Source organism: Anabrus simplex, chromosome 13, assembly GCF_040414725.1.
Source record: "Anabrus simplex isolate iqAnaSimp1 chromosome 13, ASM4041472v1, whole genome shotgun sequence".
Taxonomy (NCBI): domain Eukaryota; kingdom Metazoa; phylum Arthropoda; class Insecta; order Orthoptera; family Tettigoniidae; genus Anabrus; species Anabrus simplex.
Genome location: NC_090277.1, coordinates 35,956,337 through 35,977,124, shown reverse-complemented (window position 1 = coordinate 35,977,124; position 20,788 = coordinate 35,956,337). Strand labels below are relative to the sequence as shown.

The following is a 20,788-nucleotide window of genomic DNA, read 5'->3' as shown; positions in this document are numbered from 1 at the left end:
ACTGAGGGGTAGGAAATGTTCACAGAAGGACTGATCAAAATAAACAGAAATGGTTGGAACAATTGGACGCGACCTCTCATGGGTTAACTTGAGCTATGATGTCCATATAAATCCTTTCTACCAAGAAATACACTGGCAAAAACCTGATAAAAGAAGTACTTTCATGAATTCACGAATACCTGCAGAGCATTTGCCCCTCTTATTATCTAATCACAGGCACAACCTCAAAACTTGCCATTATTCTTCACCATTCATTTACATATTACAAGGGAGCTGCTTTCTTTTGTTTTATTGTTGGAGATCGGTGTTATTTTGGATGATTTTCCATTATATTTAATCATTTTATTATTATATTTTGGGATTTTAAAGGTACTTCTTCAAGTAAAACAATTACCACAGAAAAATATGGGATCTTAAGGACAGAGATTAATTAAACGCTGAAGCTGGTTCGACGTGTACATATACAGACCTACAAAATATAAGCCAGGAGCGGTTTGATGTATACCCATACAGACTAGGCTAGCAATGCTTTAGACGTACATCTGCATGTCAGCTGTTGTCAATGTGAACTCTGAGCATGTCTGATAGCACAGGGGAGATCTCCTACTGTAATGTGGCAATGTGCTGGCATAAAAGGAATTTGTTTCACCAACATCGATCATTGTAAATACATGGTGGCATCCTCGCATGGTCTGTATTAAGCTAATGCAGCTCTCGAACACATATTAGGTGAAAGTAGTAATGAAAATAATCCAAGTGATAATGAAAGTGTTAGTGATGATGGTTATTCACAGCAGGAAGTTACGTGTGATGTACATAATGATAGTAAAATAAGTGATTGCTCACCCGAGTGGTCATGGACACCCGTTGATTCAAATTTTATTCCAACAACAAGGTAATTAGGCATTCCATTACTTTGTATGCCACCTTTCCATATGTGCATACATATGCACGATATGAACTACACATCCACTTATTTTGAACAAAATCAGACAAGTTGTTTAGAAGTTATAGCAATGTTTGTGGCAGCATGCAAAATTGTTATATTTTTCTAAAATTTATTACCGCTGTAGGGTAAAACTTGGCTAACTTTTAACACCGGCTTGAAGGGTTAAAGAAATAAATCATTCATCAACCAATGAGCGTGACCATTCAGATCGGTAATACAGTCAGGTTACAATTTCAAAAGACTATTTCAATATCATGTCTAGAATTAAAAACATCATAAAGTGGAAATATAATTTTTAATGCTGTTATTATCTTCTTTCTTATCATTCAATTAAAAATGAAAAAGGCATAACATGAAATAAAAATACATAATATACTTTTGTATAATGGTAAAAGTAGAAAATTGTCTACTTCCTGTTGCAATGCAAGTTGCTCAGAACTCCTCAGTGGACAGAAAAGGAAATTTCAGTCAACATTAGCACATGGCTGAATGTTACGTCTCAACGAAATGAGGATAATACCATAAAAGATAAGTACATTATATTGAGTTTTGTAACTGTCAGAGGAGAACATTACTATAATGTTTGCATTTTCTTCCTTCATGTTGCAACACAAGTTGCTCAAAACTCCTGAAGAGCAAGAAAAGAAACATTTACAGTGGACATTAGCACATGGATAACTCGCAGACTGGAGAGCTCTGCCACTAAACTCAAGATGATTATCAAGCAAACTAACCATCTTCCACAATCTTTATTTTTCCATTTCACTTCACTACTTCATTGGTTTGCACTTGAAGTTGAATGTTCCATTTTGTGATCACTAAATCATTCTCATTTTTTTAAAATTGGATGTATTGAATGTATGAAATTGAAGAATTCATGCTACTTTTAGAATTTATATTCAACAACAATTATTTTTCTTTCAGTGACACAGTATACCAACAAAGGGGTCTCCCAATAGGAGCCCCGGTATCAGGCATCTTAACTGAAATTTCCATGGATTTTTTTGAGAAACACAAAATTTTTAACGATGAGAAAAGGCATTGCATTCTGGTTAAGGTTTGTTGATGACACCTTGTAGTTGTGGATAAACAAATCATTAGTAGTGCCAATTTAATATATCAAATCAACAGTTTGGGCTCTTTTATAAAATTTACATTACAAACTGAGAATAATAATAAACCAAATTTTCTGGATATGATTATCGAAAGAAAAGACAAAGTATCCTTTTTGAATTTCAGAAAGCCAACACAAACCATAAATAGTATACGGAAAGACTCACCTGAACCTCAAGCACATAACAGAAGTTCTTTTCTAAGCACGTTGTATACAGCATTTAATATCCCCTTGTCAAAGAATGATTTTGAAAACAAAATTAGCCTTATTTACAAAATAGCGATAAGTAAGGGTTATAAATAAACACTACACTGAGAGATTAATAAACAAAATAAAAAATAAACCTCAAATGGAGCTGAAAAGAGAGTATAAAAAACTTCACCTATAATAATAGAAATATTTATCAGATCACCAAAATCTTCAAGAACTTGATCCTTGTCTAGACACACAAAAATTATTATGTTACTAGTCACACATGGAGGTAACTTCTGGGGTTAAAAATGTGCATTGTATTCATCCTTTGAGATGTTGTTTTGCCATGTTAATTTACAGTATTCTTTGGTATAATTAAAAGAAAAAGAAACGGTCATTTTTACACAGTTTGTTTGATCTAAAAGCAGAATATTGTAGACCTTAACTATGTCGAATGATATTATGATATTAAATTTGCGAGACTCGCCATGATCTATGATGATCACATCGAAATAATATTTTTCTAAAATAAGTTTAGAAGAACAAAACAACAAGGTCATCAGCACCAAGATAAAAATTATGCACTAAAATATAATTTACTTAATCGCACAAGGAGGAAATGTCCAGGTGATGTCACTAGTCACAACAATGATCCCACACTCGCACATAGGATGCACAATCACAATCTTGCCGAAATGCTGACAGGACGAGTCCAAATGAACAAGGAGAAAGGTATAGGGATGGGGGACCCACAGTTTAACTGGGAAGTTCAGCACCATGCAAGATGTAATCGTCCCGGAGGAAATCTCTGTGAGCAACTAATTAAAGGTTCATTTTAATGTAGCATTTCGTACCAGTAATAATAACCAACATCTAATATTTAATCACCCAAGTGTTGTGAGTAATAATAGATTCTATAAATTTGGAGATGTATAGACTCAAGTGTGTAGACTATGCCATTTCTTACAGTGGGAAAACAGGATTCCTAGTGAGATACCAGCAACATGTAAATGCCAAAAAATACAAGAGATATTTGGCCATGAGCTTACACATGATCGAAAAATAATCATAGCTTTACTGCAATAGAAGGAGACAACCATTTTGTGAACTCTAAACAAGGGTAAATTGATGAATATTTTAGGAAACATTTATACTGAGATTGATCAAAAACAAAACCCTAGTGAGAATGTAAATGAAATAACCAATAATATAAATATACTGTTAGAAGAGGCTTTCAACCTAGATTTATGTATGAAGGCCATCAAGAAGGATCCAGAGAAACATCTGCTTCACTCCCCACGATATTTCACCTACTTTCCCCTCCGTTTCCCTTCTTTCGCCTCATGCTCCTCTCACAGCCCATACTCCGTCAGTTGATGGTATAAAGGAAGGAATAAACATAGCGGGACCGACTGGGAGGCAAGCATTTTCATTGTTTCTTAGACACTACACCACTGCATGTTTACAAGGTTTTTTCTTTATTTCCTTTCTTTAAAACAAATTTTCATTTCTTTCTTTACAGACTCCCTTCAACATCTTAAAATTTTAAAACAAAAAATCAACTTCAACTTCGGTTATTCATTAGGAGTTTCCCCCAAACACTGTATTTTAAAATTTTACATTTTAGGTCTATCCTCAAGCTTCAGAGCCTTTGAAGAAAGATGATCCCTTACGTCAGATTTTATCTCAAACTTGAACACTGATTTGTTTAGATTTTAACAAAATATGCAGGAATATTTTATCTTATATTATCATTATCATCATAAGTGTTTTTTTCTTTATTTATGCCAATTTTTTTGCTGAAGATGTTCCACATTAAGAATGAAACATGTACTTTTTAAATATTGTAGTTAGATCGTAAGCTGGATTATGTTATATAAATACAAAGACTAGCAATAAAAAACAAATATGCATTGGAAGGTGCAAACTTTAAATATGGGTAAATTGATGAATATTTTAGAAAACATTTATACTGAGATTGATGAAAAACAAAACCCTAGTCAGAATGTAAATGAAATAACCAATAATATAAATATACTGTTAGAAGAGGCTAAAAGCAGTATGCCATATTAGATCTTCTCCTTCCTTGTCTTCTTGCATTCCAGCAGTTTTGCCATACTCCATACTCTGTTGAGCTGCATTCTAGTAGATGCAATAATATGACTTTCCTTTCTTTATGTTATTTGTTCAGGGCATTGACCCATGTGGACCTTTACTTCCCTCTTTCTCTGTTTACTACTTACCTACCTCCCTCTACCCCTGTAGGTAAAGTTTTCAATATGAATTTTCTCACTGACTAGCATTACTCTGCAATTTTGCCCATACAAAATATGGTTATATTCTTAACTAATTTTACCCCATTTAAAACTTACCTTCCTTTTCCCCTGTAGTCTTCATACAGGGTGGCGCACGAATAGTTGACACATTTAATTTTAGAATAACAACTTTATTTTTCATAGAAGAGTAATGAAATTTTAGACACAGGCAGCTTGGACCCTGGAAATAATTTCACTATATCATAGGTTCAACGTGGACTCCACTGTGGCGGATAACCTCTTCGAGACGAGTACGCATGTTTCTGACGACTTTGCGGCAAAGGTCTTCATGAACTTCACTGCAGGGCTGCACAATCCGAGCACGCATTTCCATGGGACTTTGAGGTCTTGAAGCGAAGAGTTTTTCTTTCAAATAGCCCCATAAAAATAAATCACAAGGATTTAAATCAGGGCTTTAAGGAGGCCATGAGAATCCGCAATTATTGTTGTACTGTGGGTAACGAAGAGACATTACACGATCACGAAATACTCGCCTCAAAAACATCGTTAGCTGTGTGAGGTGTTGCAACATCTTGCATAAACCACTGCGTGTGAATAGGGATAGCGAGAATTTGAGGCATGAATTCATTCCGCAGCATGTCCTTGTATCGCTGTGCATTAACTGTCTGACTGAAGAAAAATGGTCCAATTAACCCATGACTTAACAGAGCTACCCACAGACTCACTTGTTCTCCATACGTGTTTTTCCTTTTTTTTCATGAATAATGTCTGGTTTTTCTGTAGCCCAAAACCGCACATTTTGTTTATTAACTGCGCTGTTTAGATGAAAATAGGCTTCATCAGAGAACCAAGTGTTAAACAGCACTTCATCTTTATCTTGAGTCCATAAGGCGCACTGCAATCTCTTCTGCCTGTAAAGATCTGTGAGCTTGTGTAGTACAGTCATTTTGCATAGGTACAACTGAAGTTCACCGTGTAACATTCTTTGAACTGAATGGCGCGATATTTCACTTCCTCTTGAAGCTCCCCATGTTGACTTGTATGGGCTACGCTGCATGGCGACCCACAGGAAACCGAACTGCTAGTGCACGTGGTCGCTTTTCTTCCTTCACACTGCCTTGTTTTTCAATGTTTCTGTATACGCGAAGGATGGTGTTCCTTGCTGGCGCCCACATAATTTGAAATAGAGCTCGAAATTTCCTTTGTGTCGCCGTAACATTTTTTATTCGCAATAAAAAATAACTATTTTGACGCGCTGCTGAACGGAGAGTGGGCCGTGGTCGGCCATGGCAGAAAGCTAACTGGAATGCAGGCATTTGGAGACTAAGCAGCAGTGTCACCTGTACAGATATTTCCATGAAACAGGGAAGGTGTAAACGAAATTTTAACAACATAGTACATAAATTGCATTTTATATTTGCTTTTCAAATGTGTCAACTATTCGTGCGCCACCCTGTATATGTTTCCACCCACAGAAAAAGAAATATAGAGCATATATATATGCTTCCACTCATGAAGAGTTAAAGAGAAAAAAAGTTTTCCATGTTGCTAGTAGAACAGCCCCACACAGTTCCATGGGAGGAAGAGTAGTGTGTTTAACTGATGCAACTCATATTTTTGAACACAACAAGGCACAGTCTTTCATTCTGTCTCTTGAAGGAAGATAAATGCATGCTACATGCGTCCTTTCACTACCATCACAGAAACCATGAAGCTGACCGTTTGATGCATTGCTACACAGAAAGTTATGACTGAGTTTAATACTGGATAAGATATGAAGTGAGTTGGTTAACCTCTTCCAATGATTTCAAAGCAGTGGTGTCACATTCATCCCATTCTAGTCAGTGTTACCATAATTGCTGATGAAAATGGTTAAAGGTAACAATTATGTGAATGAGCAATTCTAAGAATAATATATAAGTAATAATAATAACAATGTAAACGTTTCTAGTTGTTATAATTATTATTATTATTATTATTATTATTATTATTATTATTATTATTATTATTATTACTTATATATTATTCTCAGTTCAATACGGACCAAAAACATGAAATTCATAACCATTAATTCTAAGAAAACAAATACTGATTCTGTTTATGACAATACCCTTTCATTTTGTAAGTGTCCTGACCCTCATTACTAGCAATTTCTGCATTACCTTTTTTTTGCTAATTGCTTTATGTCGCACGACGCAGATAGGTCTCATGGCGACAGTGGGACAGGAAATGCCTAGTAATGAGAAGATGCGGCCATGGCCTTAATTAAGGTACAGACCCAGCATTTGTCTGGTGTGAAAATGGGAAACCACGGAATACCATCTTCAGAGCTGCCGACAAGGGGGTTCGAACCCACTATCTCCCAGATGCGAGCTCACAGCTGTGCGCCCCTAACAGCATGGCTAACTTGCCCGGTTTTTGTAATTTTAACCTGAAACTGATCAGTACTTGGATGCTATAACAAACCTAAATTAATTATGCTAAAATGATCATCTTAGGACTCTTGGGTCTCCAGAAGACAAGTGGGAATTCTGGACAAGAACTCTTGACAATTAGAAGATCATTTTTAATGAGCAAACCCTGTTTGGGTAAGTAGTGATGTTAGATCTTGTTGGAGCCGAGACACTTCTTCACTAGAGCTACATCTGCTAAGAAGACCAACATAAGTCATCTCTGAGAATTCATTAGAAATTCCCTGAAAGGAAGTTGACGTTGTTGAACTAGTTGTTCTGTAATAAAATGGCACTACGCTGCTGAATCGAGTAATGCCCTAAAATGAACTAATTGCCCATACTTGTTTAGCACCATAACTAAGGCAGTAGATACAATTATTTTGGTAATGTTTTTACTTTTGTTTGTACAGTAAGACTATTTAACTACAGATTCATCTCCTGATGTATGTTATGGGAAGGGAACTTCACATTATCGAGGAATTTCGGTTGTTGTACCTATCTCCCTGACTATCCTTCTGAATTTTGTGCAATAATATATGATATATCTTGTAGAAAACCTTACAATTTGAGTCTTAACACTCATGGTACTTATTGTACTCCATGCAGCAATTACAACATAATTTCCCTTGCTTCACATGACAAAACTATTGCCTTACATTCCTCACAAGAAAGCTGCGACATCGGAACAATGGATATATTTCCTTACAACATGAACAATAGTGGGAACTCACTGTTACATAAGAATGATATGACCAGGAATTTTCACTCCCCTGACTGGTTTGTTTGACTGATTCATTGATTGACTTGATAGCTGACTTATCATGAGGACCCTGAATTACCTCTAGGATCTTGCATTTATTTTATAAAAAATGAAATAGCCTTTCCAAAAGAGGAAAATTAGAAGGATATGATAATTCATACTCTTTCTTTGGTTTCTGAATCTACAACATTTCATGTCTCCTACTTAATAATTAAATGTTCAATGCTTGTAAGGCATTTAAATGACTTTGAACATGAATAATGAATGACTGCAAGGACTCAAAACCATACTTAATCATTGCTGATAGGCTTAAAAATTACTTTGCATGAGTTATAGTAATTAGCTTAGTATTGTCGTACCAGTGCATAACCATATCCTATGCTACATAAAAATTAACATTACTTACAGCCACACTGTTCGTGAGCATTTGTGCCTGTCCATGAAGGGCAGACAGTAGTTAATGATGCTTTTAAACTTCAAAGAGCTGATTGTTGTGAAATATCAAAGCTTCAGTTATGTCTCTGAAATGCACCCATCCATCAAAATTACTCCTGAATTTAGGTAATGATATAACTGGCAATTTAATGCGAGCTTGACTGGAATTATGGGAACTACTATTTGATCTATGCTCATATGAGGTCTGACACTCTGTTTCATCCAAGATAGCCATGTACTTCACCTTAACATTACTGAATTCACCCTCAAAATATCCCTATCAAGGGAGTGATCTTTATCGTCATCTTCTATTTCCAATGCATCGTGAAATTTTGAATACATATCACAAATGTTTAGTAAATCCTCAAATCTACTCCCTGCTTGCAACAATTCATTCTGAGAAGGGTTGTAATTATCTATGAAAGCCTGCATGTGAGTAAGACTAGACTTACACAATCTTCTCTGTTTCATTAACCACTCGGCATTGCAGCCATTTAAAGAGCTTCCTAACCCGTGGCCGGATGAGATTTCAACTATGCGCGACTGAAATACATTGATTCACTTAAAGCACTACTACAAGTATAAGAGTAGCCCGATATTCAAGAAATTTGGAATTCCTTATAACAGAACTATTTACATGCAGATAATTATATAATTGTTTCACATTTCCTTACTAATTTAGTTCCATGTGATAGAATTCGAAGCATTCTTCAAGACAGAGACTGAAGTCACATTCCTGGCAGCAGTACACTGACGTCTTCTTTTCGCCGTGTTTTGAATACATGATACAACGTCCCTGAGATTTGGATTTCTCACTATTGGGAGCTAATTTCCTGATAAAATGTCTTTCCTGTAACCTTGGAACTGTATTACCTGATGCGTGCCGGCCTTGAATATTTCGTTGCCCGCCCGAGCGAGCGTATTTTGTAAACAAACCTTTCACCAGCTGAACCCGATAAGGTAATAGCTCAATATTTGTCTCTGTGACCTGTGTGACTATTATTAGAGATTTTAGAATCAGAATTCACTGTTGAAAACTTCCCTTTGACCTGTATAATTATCTATAGTCTCCTACACAAAATTTCCAAGTACTGTGCCCTCCTCATCGCCACTCTCATTATTTACCAATGCTACATCACCTATTTCATTATCACTGCTGCTCATACTGTCGCTACTACTTCCGACTAAACTTTCTTCTGAATTATACAGTATTTCAAGCACGTTACTGTCAGTCAAACCACGGCTGAGCGCGACGCGTCACACGGACTGATGAAACTGCAGCGAGACCGAAAGCAGCAGGACGAAACTGAATGAGAGGAATAAAAAACCAACTCGACACATATTTCAGATGAGAGGTCGAGACATCATCTTTCAAGCGAGTTATATACCATGAACAACTGGCTCTCGTATCGTGTGACAGAAAGCAGCATTTACTGATGCCCACACAGAGCGCTCGTGGAGAGTCATGAAAATATTACGAGCTGAGAAATAAAGACAAATATAATAAATAAACCACACTCTTAATGTACAAATAGAGCAAAGAACATCACGCGAAAAGACAAACTTCTCAAATCATCGTTTCTTTATTTTATTCTGTGGGAAAGAATGAAGCAAACAGACTTTTAAAAAAGCAAGAAATTAGTGCTCAGACTTATTTGACAAATAATTATCCTTGCAAAAAGAACTACATTATAATGATTTTCAATTCTTATCTACAACAATGATAAACCCGGAAATGTCTTCTTGGAAACAAAACAATTTGCATATCAATAACTCCAAAACTTTTCGTGCTATAGCCGTAAATGTGAAACCATGTATGGGTCTATACCGCATACAGAGGTCAGCGGCTATGGAAGAAAAGAGGGTCTATACCATGTATAGAGGTTGGCACTGACGGGTTAACAACCTGTTTCTTTCTTTATCCATAACTGCTGTATGAACTGAAAAGAGTGGAAATGGAAGGGATTAACTGGACTCTTTTTCAGATATGCTGTGTTGATGTACATGTGCAACAATGACGAAGCCGAGCCCTGTTCCACACAAACAGATGATGGCGCAGAACCGGCAGCCGAATGACGATTCGGGACAGGACCAGATTCGATGCAATTCCGACGATATCGGGGCCACCAACCAGACATTGTGAGAGGCAGTGATACCGGATTGGGTAAGTTTCTCAGATTGTTGCAGGTAAACTGCGGAAGCATTGGTAATAAGATCACAAAATTCAAAAACTTAGTTGATGCCAGTGATAATTGTTGAAATGGAAAGTTGGTTAGCAGATAATATATATAATTCAGAAATATTCAGGTAAAAATTTGTAACGTGTAAACAGGATACAGGGTCTAAAGGAGGGGAATTTTCATTTGTATTAGGTCAGAGGTAAGCAGTATGTTAAAATGTGTACTCGATGACTGCAAAATAGTTGGGGTGGAGGTAAATAATGCATACAATAAACAAAATATAGTCATTAATGGAGCTTATCATGTGCCAAAATCAGGTTTAAACATGATCACTCATCATTCAGAATTGACAGGTGCAAATATAAGCTACGGGAAAAGAACTATAATTGCAGATCTAAATCTACAGTCAGTAAACTGGGCTGGGTCAACCACTGGGGGCCTATCACAGGAAGCAGTTAACTTGTTAGAGTGGAATAATGGCTTTTCCCAAGTCATTGCAAAGAACATACGTAAATGAGCACTCTTAGATGTTTTCCTAGTCAGACTGGATGACATAGTTATCTCTTGTGATGTAATTCAGGGGATTAGTGACCACAGTGCAGTGGTACTCGATCTCTCTTGGGAAACTTGTAATATGAGGCTTGTGGGAATTTCTAAGATTATTTGGTGCTATGTGAGGGGAGAATCCATAGGTTTACAAAACTATCTCATGTTGTGCTATACTAATTGGTTAAAGGAGAGCAAGGGGATGGACGACATTTGAGAGATCTTCAAAACCATTTTAAATACTGGACTGAATAAATTCGTTCCCAGAAAGGTAATTACGGAAAATTCAGATCTGCCGTACTATACCACGACTATTAGGAAGGTTAAATGTAAGACTAGGAGAGAGTTCAACAGAAGAAATAATAATGATGCGTGCAAAGTGGAGTATAGATGTTTGGTGAAGCTTTTGCTAACAAAAAAGAAAGTGACTGAAAAGAAAATTCTTGATAATATCATAAATGAAAATTGTAATTCCTGAAACCCTTTTTTAAAAATATACATGAAGACTGAAGGGGGAGAACAAGTCAGTTCCTTCTCTTTGTATAGTAGGCGGTTTATTGGCGACAACAGACAGCACAGTTACTCAGGGACTTTTTTTCCAAAAACTAATATGATTTCCAAATTAAAGCTTCATTACTGTGTAACAATCTTTCTAAACTTAGAAGAAGTAAATTTTGTGGGCCAGATTCTATTTCTGGAGTGGCAATTAAACTTGGGGGTGAAGCAATCCTACCATATTTAATAAGAATCTTTATTATATCACTGAACAATAGGAAGGTTCAAGAAGATTGGAAATCAGCCATTGTAGTTCCTATTCACAAAGTGGATGACAAGAGCGACTTAAATAACCACAGACCAGTAAGTTTGACGTCAATCTTATGCTAACAAACGGAGCAATTAATAGTAGATTACTTGAGGTTAAAATGGGACTCTTCTGGAATGATCTTTAAGGGGCACCAACGTTTTAGGGAAGGCTTCTCCTGTGAAAGTCAGCTGTATTCCGTATGCCAAGGCATACCAGATAAGCTCGACAGTGGGTCAAGGATTGATACATTAGTAACTGATTTTGCTAAGGCATTCAATCTTGTGCCACATGATATCCTCCTTAACAAGTTAGAGCATATGGGCATTGACATCAGAGTTGTGAAATGGATAGGAGAACTCCTCAATGGAAGAACTCAGAGAGTGGGCGTGGGAGAAACGCTATCTTATCCAATAAGTGTTACATCTGGTGTGGCTCAGGGTAGCGTTATTGGGCCAATTCTTATCATAATTTTCATGAATGATATGCCTGGTTCAATAAAATTGGAAGGGCTCCTCTTTGCAGATGATTCTGTCATAAATTGGTAGATAAAGAGAGAGGAGAATGAACTATTGCTTCAGCAGGATTTAGATACAATTGAAAAATGGGTGTGTGAAAATCAAATGAAAATCCACAGAGGAAAAAGCAAGACATTGTGAATCAGAAAACAGAAAATGACAGGAGAGGGATTCTAAAACTGGAGGAGAAAGTGTTGTTGAAGTTGATAGTTGTAAATACTTAGGTGTTATTATTAGAAAAGACTTAAACTGGTCAGAACAAGTGGAAAATGTAGTTAAGAAATCCTGAAGGTCGTTACATTTCATTATGTGAAATCTCAAGGAAGCTAATTCTGGTGCCAAAAGTAAAGCTTATAAATGCTTGGTAAGGCTGATTCTTGAATATGGATCTGCATGCTGGGATCCATAGAGGGTGGGTCTAATACATTCCCTAGAAAAAGTTCAAAGAAGAGTGATGCGTTTCGTTACCGGGAATAAGAGGAATACCATTAATTGGCAAAGTCTTGAATCTAGAAGAACTAGAGCTCACCTGTGTGGTCCTTATAAGAGCTATATGGGAAAAGCTGTTTGGAGTAGTATTAAGAACAGGTGGGAACCTCCCTCGTACTTATCGAGAAATTATCATAAGCATAAAATTAGGGCCAGAAACCAGCATACAGATGTGGGCCAGTTACCCTTTGTTAACAGGACCATAAGGGATTGGAATAAATTACCTGCAGCAGTATTTGATAGATTCCCTTCTGGTATCAAGTCATTTAAGAAGACAATTATTGCTTGTATACAGTGAAAAGTAATAGTTGTAAATTGATGACACTAAATTTGTGATTTTCTGCTTGATTTAGATTGTGAAACTAAGAGGTTTTTTCTTGTGGTATTTCCTTTCCAGGGAATTGCTTGTTGTACTAATGCTGTTATTATTGATTAATGACCAATGTTTCTGACTTTACTTTATTATCACTTGTAATGTTACGCTAGTAGTAAGTTCAGCCTATAGTATTGTAAGCTGTAGTGTTAAGCATTGGGAAATACTTAAGTTTTGTGTGAATTTATATATGATGATGATGAATTTAGAATTTTAAACTTAATCTAGTAATATTTCTTATAATATTTTCTTTCCAGAGATTTGCTTGTTGTAATGTTGTTGTTCTTGTAGGGCAATTATGTTTTTAACATTACTTTATTAACATTGTAATGTTAAGCTAGTAATAAGCTCAACTTATAGTACTGTAAACTGTAGTGTTAAGCATTGGAAATAATTAAGTTGTGTATTAAATTTTATATGATAACGCTGTATCTAGAATGTTAAACTAGTAGTATATCTAGTATTTATTTTTCTGTGGAATTGCTAGTTGTACTCCAGTTGATGTTGTTGGGTAGTTTAATTGTACTTTACTTGTAGTGTTAAGCTAATAGTAAGCTCAACCTATAGTATTTTCAGCTGTAGTGTTAAGTACTGGAAATACTTAAGTTGTTTGTGAATTCATGTATGATAATGCTGGATTTACAAAATTAAACTAGTATTATTTCTTTTAACATTTGCTTTCCAAGGAATTGCTTGTTGTACTCTTGTGGTTGTAGTTGTTGTTGTTGGGTAATTATGTTTTAACATTACTTTATTTTGTAATGTTAAGCTAGTAATAAGCTCAATATATAGTTTTGTAACCCATAGTGTTACGTATTGGAAATAATTAATTTGTGTATGAAACTATATGATGCTGGATTTAGAATGCTAAACAAGTAGTATTTCTTGTTATATTATTTTTCCATGGAATTGCTTTTCGTACTCTAGTTGTTGCAGTTGTTGGGTAGTATGTTTTTAACTTTATTATCACTTGTAGTGTTAAGCTAGTAGTAAGTTCAATATACAGTATTGTAATCCGTAGTGACTCCCCTGTGAACCATGTGACCTTGCATCGGTGGGGAGGCTTGCGTGTCCCAATGAAGCAGATAGCCAGGCCACAGGTGTAACCATATCGGATGGGTATCTGTTGAGAGACCAGACTAAGGAATGGCTCACTGAAAGGGGAGGGGGGTAGCAGCCTTTCAGAAGTTGCAAGGGCGGCAGTATAGATGATTGACTGATATAGCCTTGTAATAATACTCAACATGGCTTAGCTGTGTTGATACTGCTACACAGCTGAAAGCAACGGGAAACTACTGCTGTAACTAATTCCCAAGGACATGCAGCTCTCTCTGTATGAATGATATACTGATGACGGCTTCCTCCCGGGTAAAATATTCTGGAGATAAACTAGTCTCCCATTCGGATTTCCGGGTGGGGACTACACGAGAGGGGGCAATCATCAGGAAGGTGGATACTGACATTCTGTGAGTCAGAGCGTGGAATGTTAGTAGTTTGAATCGTTGTGGTAGGTTAGAGAATCTGAAAAGGGAGATGGATAGACTAAAGTTAGATGTAGTTGGTATAAGTGAAGTACGTTGGCAGGAAGAACACGATTTTTGGTCAGGCAACTACTGAATTATCAACAAGAAATCAAGCAGAGGAAATGCAGGAGTTGGTTTAATAACGAATAAGAAAATAGGGCAGCAGATAAGCTACTACGACCAGCATACACCAAACCAATGCCCACCACAATAGTGCAGGTCTATATGCCTACTAGTTCAGCGGATGATGAGGAAATCCAGAGAATATATGAAGAGATAGAAGATTTAATAAAATATGTGAAAGGTGACGAGAATCTAATTGTGATGGGAGACTGGAATGCAGTGGTAGGCCAAGGAAGAGAAGGTAAAACAATAGGAGAATTCGGATTGGGACAAAGGAATGAAAGATGAACTTGGCTGGTTGAATTCTGCACTGATCATAATTTAGTACTTGCCAATACTTGGTTCATTCTGCACTGATCATAATTTAGTACTTGCCAATACTTGGTTCAAACACCATAAACGATGGCTATATACATGGACGAGACCTGGAGACACTGGAAGGTATCAAATAGACGTCATTATCATTAGGCAGAGATTCAGAAACCAGGTGTTGGATTGCAAAACTTTCCCAGGAGCAGACGTGAATTCTGACCACAACTTGTTGGTCATGAAATGCCATCTGAAGTTGAAAAAACTGAAGAAAGGAAGGAATGCAAAAAGATGGGATCTAGACAAGTTGAAAGAAAAGAGTGTGAGGGATTGTTTCAAGGAACATGTTGCACAAGAACTAAATGAAAAGGCTGAAGGAAACACAACAGAGGAAGAGTGGATAATCATGAAAAATGAAGTCAGTAGGGCTGCTGAAGAGATATTACGAAAGAAGAAAAGATCAACTAAGAATCAGTGGATAACTCAGGAGATAGTAGAACTGATTGATGAACGATGAAAATACCAACAGTTGTATTGAGGTAAAGATGTAGATAATTTGGTTCTGGAACAGGAAGAGGCTGTTGATGCTGATGAAATGGGAGGCCCAATTTTGAGGTCAGAGTTTGACAGAGCTGTGAGCGACCTAAAGAGGAACAAGGCACCTGATATTGATGACATTCCCTCTGAATTACTGACTGCCTTAGGAGAAACCAGCATGGCTAGGTTATTCCATTTAATGTGTAAGATGTTTGAGACAGGAGAAATCCCATCCGATTTTCAGCAGAATGTTGTTATACCTATTTCCAAGAAAGCTGGCGCTGACAGGTGTGAAAACTATTGCAGCATTAGTTTAGTATCTCATGCCCGCAAAATTTGAACATGTATTATTTACAGAAGAATGGAAAAACAAGTTGAAGCTGAGTTGGGAGAAGATCAATTCGGCTTCAGAAGAAATGTAAGAACACGTGAAGCAATCCTGACTTTACATCTGATCTTAGAGGATCGAATCAAGGAGGACAAGCCCATGTACATGGCATTTGTAGATCTAGAAAAGGAATTTGATAATGTTGATTTACAATTCTGAAGGTGATTGGGATCAGATACCGAGAACGAATAATTATCTACAATCTGTATAAAAATCAGTCTGCAGTGATAGGAATGGAGGGCTTTGGGTAAAAAAAAAAAAAAAAAAGAAGCAGTATTCCAGAAAGGAGTGAGGCAAGGCTGCAGTTTATCACCCTCCTTTTCAATGTTACATACAACAGGCAGTAAAGGAAATCAAAGAGGTAATTGGAAAGGGAATCACAATCCAAGGAGAGGAAATCAAAACCTTGAGATTTGCCGATGATATTGTTATTATATCTGAGATTGCAGAGACCTCGAAAAGCTGCTGAGTGGTATGGACGAAGACCTGGGTAAGGAGTACAAGATGAAAATACATAAGTCGAAAACAAAAGTAATGGAGTACAGTCAAACTAAGGCAGGTGATGCAGGAATTATCAGATTAGGAAATGAAGTCTTAAAGGAAGTAGATGAATATTGTTACTTGGGTAGTAAAATAACTAACGATGGCAAAAGTAGGGAGGACATAAAATGCAGACTAGCACAAGCAAGGAAAAGCTCTCTTAAGAAAAGAAATTTGCTCACTTCAAACATTGATATAGGAATTAGAAAGATGTTTTTGAAGACATTCATCTAGAGCATGGAAATGAAATATGGACGATAACTAGCTCAGAAAGACAGAGAGTAGAAGCCTTTGAAATGTGATGTTACAGAATAATGCTGAAGGCGAGATGGATAGATCGAATGATGAATGAAGAGATACTGAATCGAATTGGTGAGAGGTGATCGATTTGGCTAAATTTGACATGAAGAAGAGACAGGACGCATCTTAAGACACCCAGGACTTGTGCAGTTGGTTCTTGAAGGAAGTAGAGTTGGTAAGAATGGCACGAGTAGACAAAGGTATGAATATGACAAGCAGATTAGAGCAGATGTAGGATGCAATAGTTATGTAGAAATAAAAAGGTTAGCACAGGATAAGGGTAGCATGGAGGGCTGCATCAAACCAGTCTATGGACTGATGACTCAAACAACAGTGACAATCCATGGTGTTAAGTACTGGAAATGCGTAAGTAGTGGGCGAATTTGTATTTAATGGCGGTGGATTTAGAAAGTTAAACGAGTAGTATTTCTTGCTTGTTGTACTGTTGTTGTTGTTGTTGCTGTTTAATTACGGTTTAACTTCATTACCACTTATAATATTAAGCTAGTAGAAAGGTCAACCTATTGTACTGTAGCCATAGTGTTAAGCACTGTAAAATACTTAAGTTGTGTGTGAACTTGTATATGATGATGCTAAACTTAGAATGTTAAACTAGTAGTAATTCTTGTAATATTTTCTTTCAATACATTTGCTTGTTGTACTCTTGCTGTTTGCTTGTTTGTTGTTGGGTAAGTATGTCAACTTTATTATTACACTACTGTACGTGACCATTGGCACCGGGATATTCCCCATTTGCAATGTATTTGTTAATAATAATAATAATAATAATAATAATAAAAATCCCACTGACGAAGTTCAACCTGTTGTAGGTTACGCTTTCCCATTCATAAAGAAACATAATATATACCTGCACACACATAATAACCATTGGATGTAATGATTATTGTAAGGCAAATTCGGAGCGGTCGGACCAAATTTTATGATGCATTTAAAATGGACTATATAAAAAAACTACCAAAAGGCATGGCTCATAGAAGAGAATATTTTAATCTTGAGAGATGGACTATATTTTATAATAAACACACTTATTTAAAATCAAACCAAATCCCATGACTCTATAGCCCTTGAAGGGCCTTGGCCTACCAAGCAACCGCTGCTCAGCCCGAAGGCCTGCAGTTTACAAGATGTAGTGTGGTCAGCAGGACAGATCCTCTCGGCTGTTATTCTTGGTTTTCTAGACCAGGGCCGCTATCTCACCATCAGATAGCTCCTCAATTGTAATCACGCAGGCTGAGTGGACCTTGAACCAGCCGTCAGGTACAGGTAAAAGACCCTGACCTGGACGACAATCGAACCCAGGGCCTCCGGGTAGGAGGCAGACATGCTAACTCTACACCATGGGGCAGGCCATACACTTATTGAAGATAACATTATTTACACATAATTTTAGGCTTATTCTGATAATGATGCCAAGATGACGTTCTAACAGAAACGGTAGAACAGCGGGTGCAAAAAACTTGAAGCTTGACACCTTGCCAACACTGAAATATATGACAACACAAAATATAAAAATGGAACAGTAAACAAAAGTACGATATGTAACATGACATACTCGAGTTAGTGTCTTATTTGATTTTATTTCGCAAAATAAATCTAATTTTCCAATTATCAACAACATTATGTACAGGTAACTGCTCTGCAAGAATTTTAGACAATACTCTTAAAAGGTCTGTGTTATCTCAAATGCGAAAAATGCGGGTTACCCTAAGCATTAGAACTGTCTTACCGTAGCTGGTTCCAGACTTTGGACTTCCTTACCAATATCGCGGGGCAGTGATTTATTACCAAAATTCAAAAGATTATGCTGAGATTACGTGTTGAATCCTTCAACTGATGCATGCGTTGTACAGCTGAATGCATGAATAACTTAGGATTGCAAGTGTTTTTCTATGTATATGTAGACCTCACTGATAGTAGTTGAATATATATAATTACTGTGTGTGTAGCCATTGTGGTAGGGTATGTTACTGAAGGATTGAGCCATACAGCCAAATGAAGACTCATCAGTTGGAAGACCAGGAAGACTATCATACCTGCTCGCGAGAGATGGCCAATGATGAAGAAGGCGCGCGCGCGCGTGTGTGTGTGTGAGCAAGTTACTTGATATTCATATTTTGTGGGAGAGAGTGTATTAGCATCACTGAACTCTGTTAGATAAATTAACATATCTGCAGATAACAGAGGGCTGGCCGCCTTAATTTTGACTCTTGAAAGAAGACATAATAAATAAAAAATAAAAAATTCTAATATACACTGATGTTCATAAAAACCAGAACACCATGAAAGACTAGAGATAAGAGGTTCACATTCACAAGACATATGCATTAGTATGTTCTGAAGGAATGATTAGCATTTGAACCATGTCGGCCTCCAGGTTCAAGGTCTACATTGATATATTGGTGCACCACCACCACCACCGACTGGTAAAATGTGCCTTCAACTGTCAATGTCACTATAAACCAAAGGTAATGGATCAGTGTGACTTGAGTAGACATGCAAGATCCTCCTAGACTTATATGAGATCCATTCCATCAATAGAGTGAGTTTCAAAGAGGGCACATTATTTGCATAAGAGAATGTGATGCATACATCCTGGAAAATGATGCTCGTGTGGGGCAAAGTGTGTCAGCAATGCAATCGGTGTGTACAAAATGGTTCACTGAAGGCCGTAGAACATGGCAAGATGGGTCTGGTCGCACCACCCAGACCACCCCCTGATATCGGCACCTCATTAGAATGGCATTAATGGACAGATCTGCATCCTACTCAGCTCTGGTCGAACGGTGTAACACATTGCACACTAAGTCTGTTGCCGTTTATTATAGTCTGGGTTACCGGCGTGTCGTCCACGTCTCCGCCTACCTTGGACTAATGTCCAGGAACAGCAATGGTGTGTGGAATGACATCACTGTGGACAGGAATAAGAGCAGATAGTATTTTCGGATGAATCCAGGTTCTGTTCTTTTATTTCATGTTGTCTGCATTTTGGTTCATGGCAGACAGGGGGAGAGGAATCACACTGACTGTATTCGCACAAGACATACTTGGCCAACTGAAGGCCTTACGGTGTAGGTTGCTATTGGGAACAACCACAGATCACAGTTGGTGCATGTCCAGGGTACCATGATCAGTGTGGTCTACGTGAATGATATCCTGCTACCTGTAGACATACCCTTTCTGCAGTGAGACTCCAGAAGCCATACATGAACAGGACAATGCACAGCCACATGTTGCTGCAAGAATATGTCCTTTGCCTGTTGTCAGAGTATGTCAGGGTGCTGTCTTGGCCCGCCTAATCACTGGACTTTTAGCCAATCGAAAATACGTATAAAGAATTTGGTGTAATGACGGGTGTGGCGCTGTGACTCAGTGCCAAACACCACAGATGAACTGTTGAACCAGCTGAATGCAGCATGGATGGCTATACCCCAGGACGCATTTTGCATCTTATACAAGTCGATGCCATCATGCATGGAACCAGTTATCAGTGCCCGTGGAGGACCAAGAGCCTACTAGGCAACAGGACACATACTGAACCTAAGTGACTGAAATGCCAATTATTTCTGCAGAACATACTAATGAATATGCCCTGTGAATATGAACTTCCTATCTCTAGTCTTTCAAGGTCTACTATTTTTTTATTTATGAAGATGAGTGTATTTATCAATGAAGCTTTTTATATATATATTTCTGTGCTTAATTACAAAAGTTTGGAATAATGACACTGTTTTCCATGTATTCTAAAACCGAACAATTTTGAATTTGCAGATTTAGTAGGAAATCTCTTTAAACACGGCTTCCTCTGAGTGTTACTGGTTGTACAAAGGATATAATATATCTGAGTAAATTGAGTGTGCTTAGGAGCAAATAGTTGCATATGACATTACTAGTGACAAAATTGCAATTGCAAATGATGCAGTAACAGTGAAAGGATTAAAAAATGTTTCACAGTTACTTAAA

General features: G+C 37.2%; 1 protein-coding gene across 1 annotated transcript in view; it reads right to left on the bottom strand.

The window, feature by feature from the left end:
• Positions 1-20,788, bottom strand: part of LOC137502869 (uncharacterized) — a 67,528-nt gene that overhangs the window by 13,841 nt on the left and 32,899 nt on the right. The gene's annotated exons all lie outside the window — the stretch shown is intronic.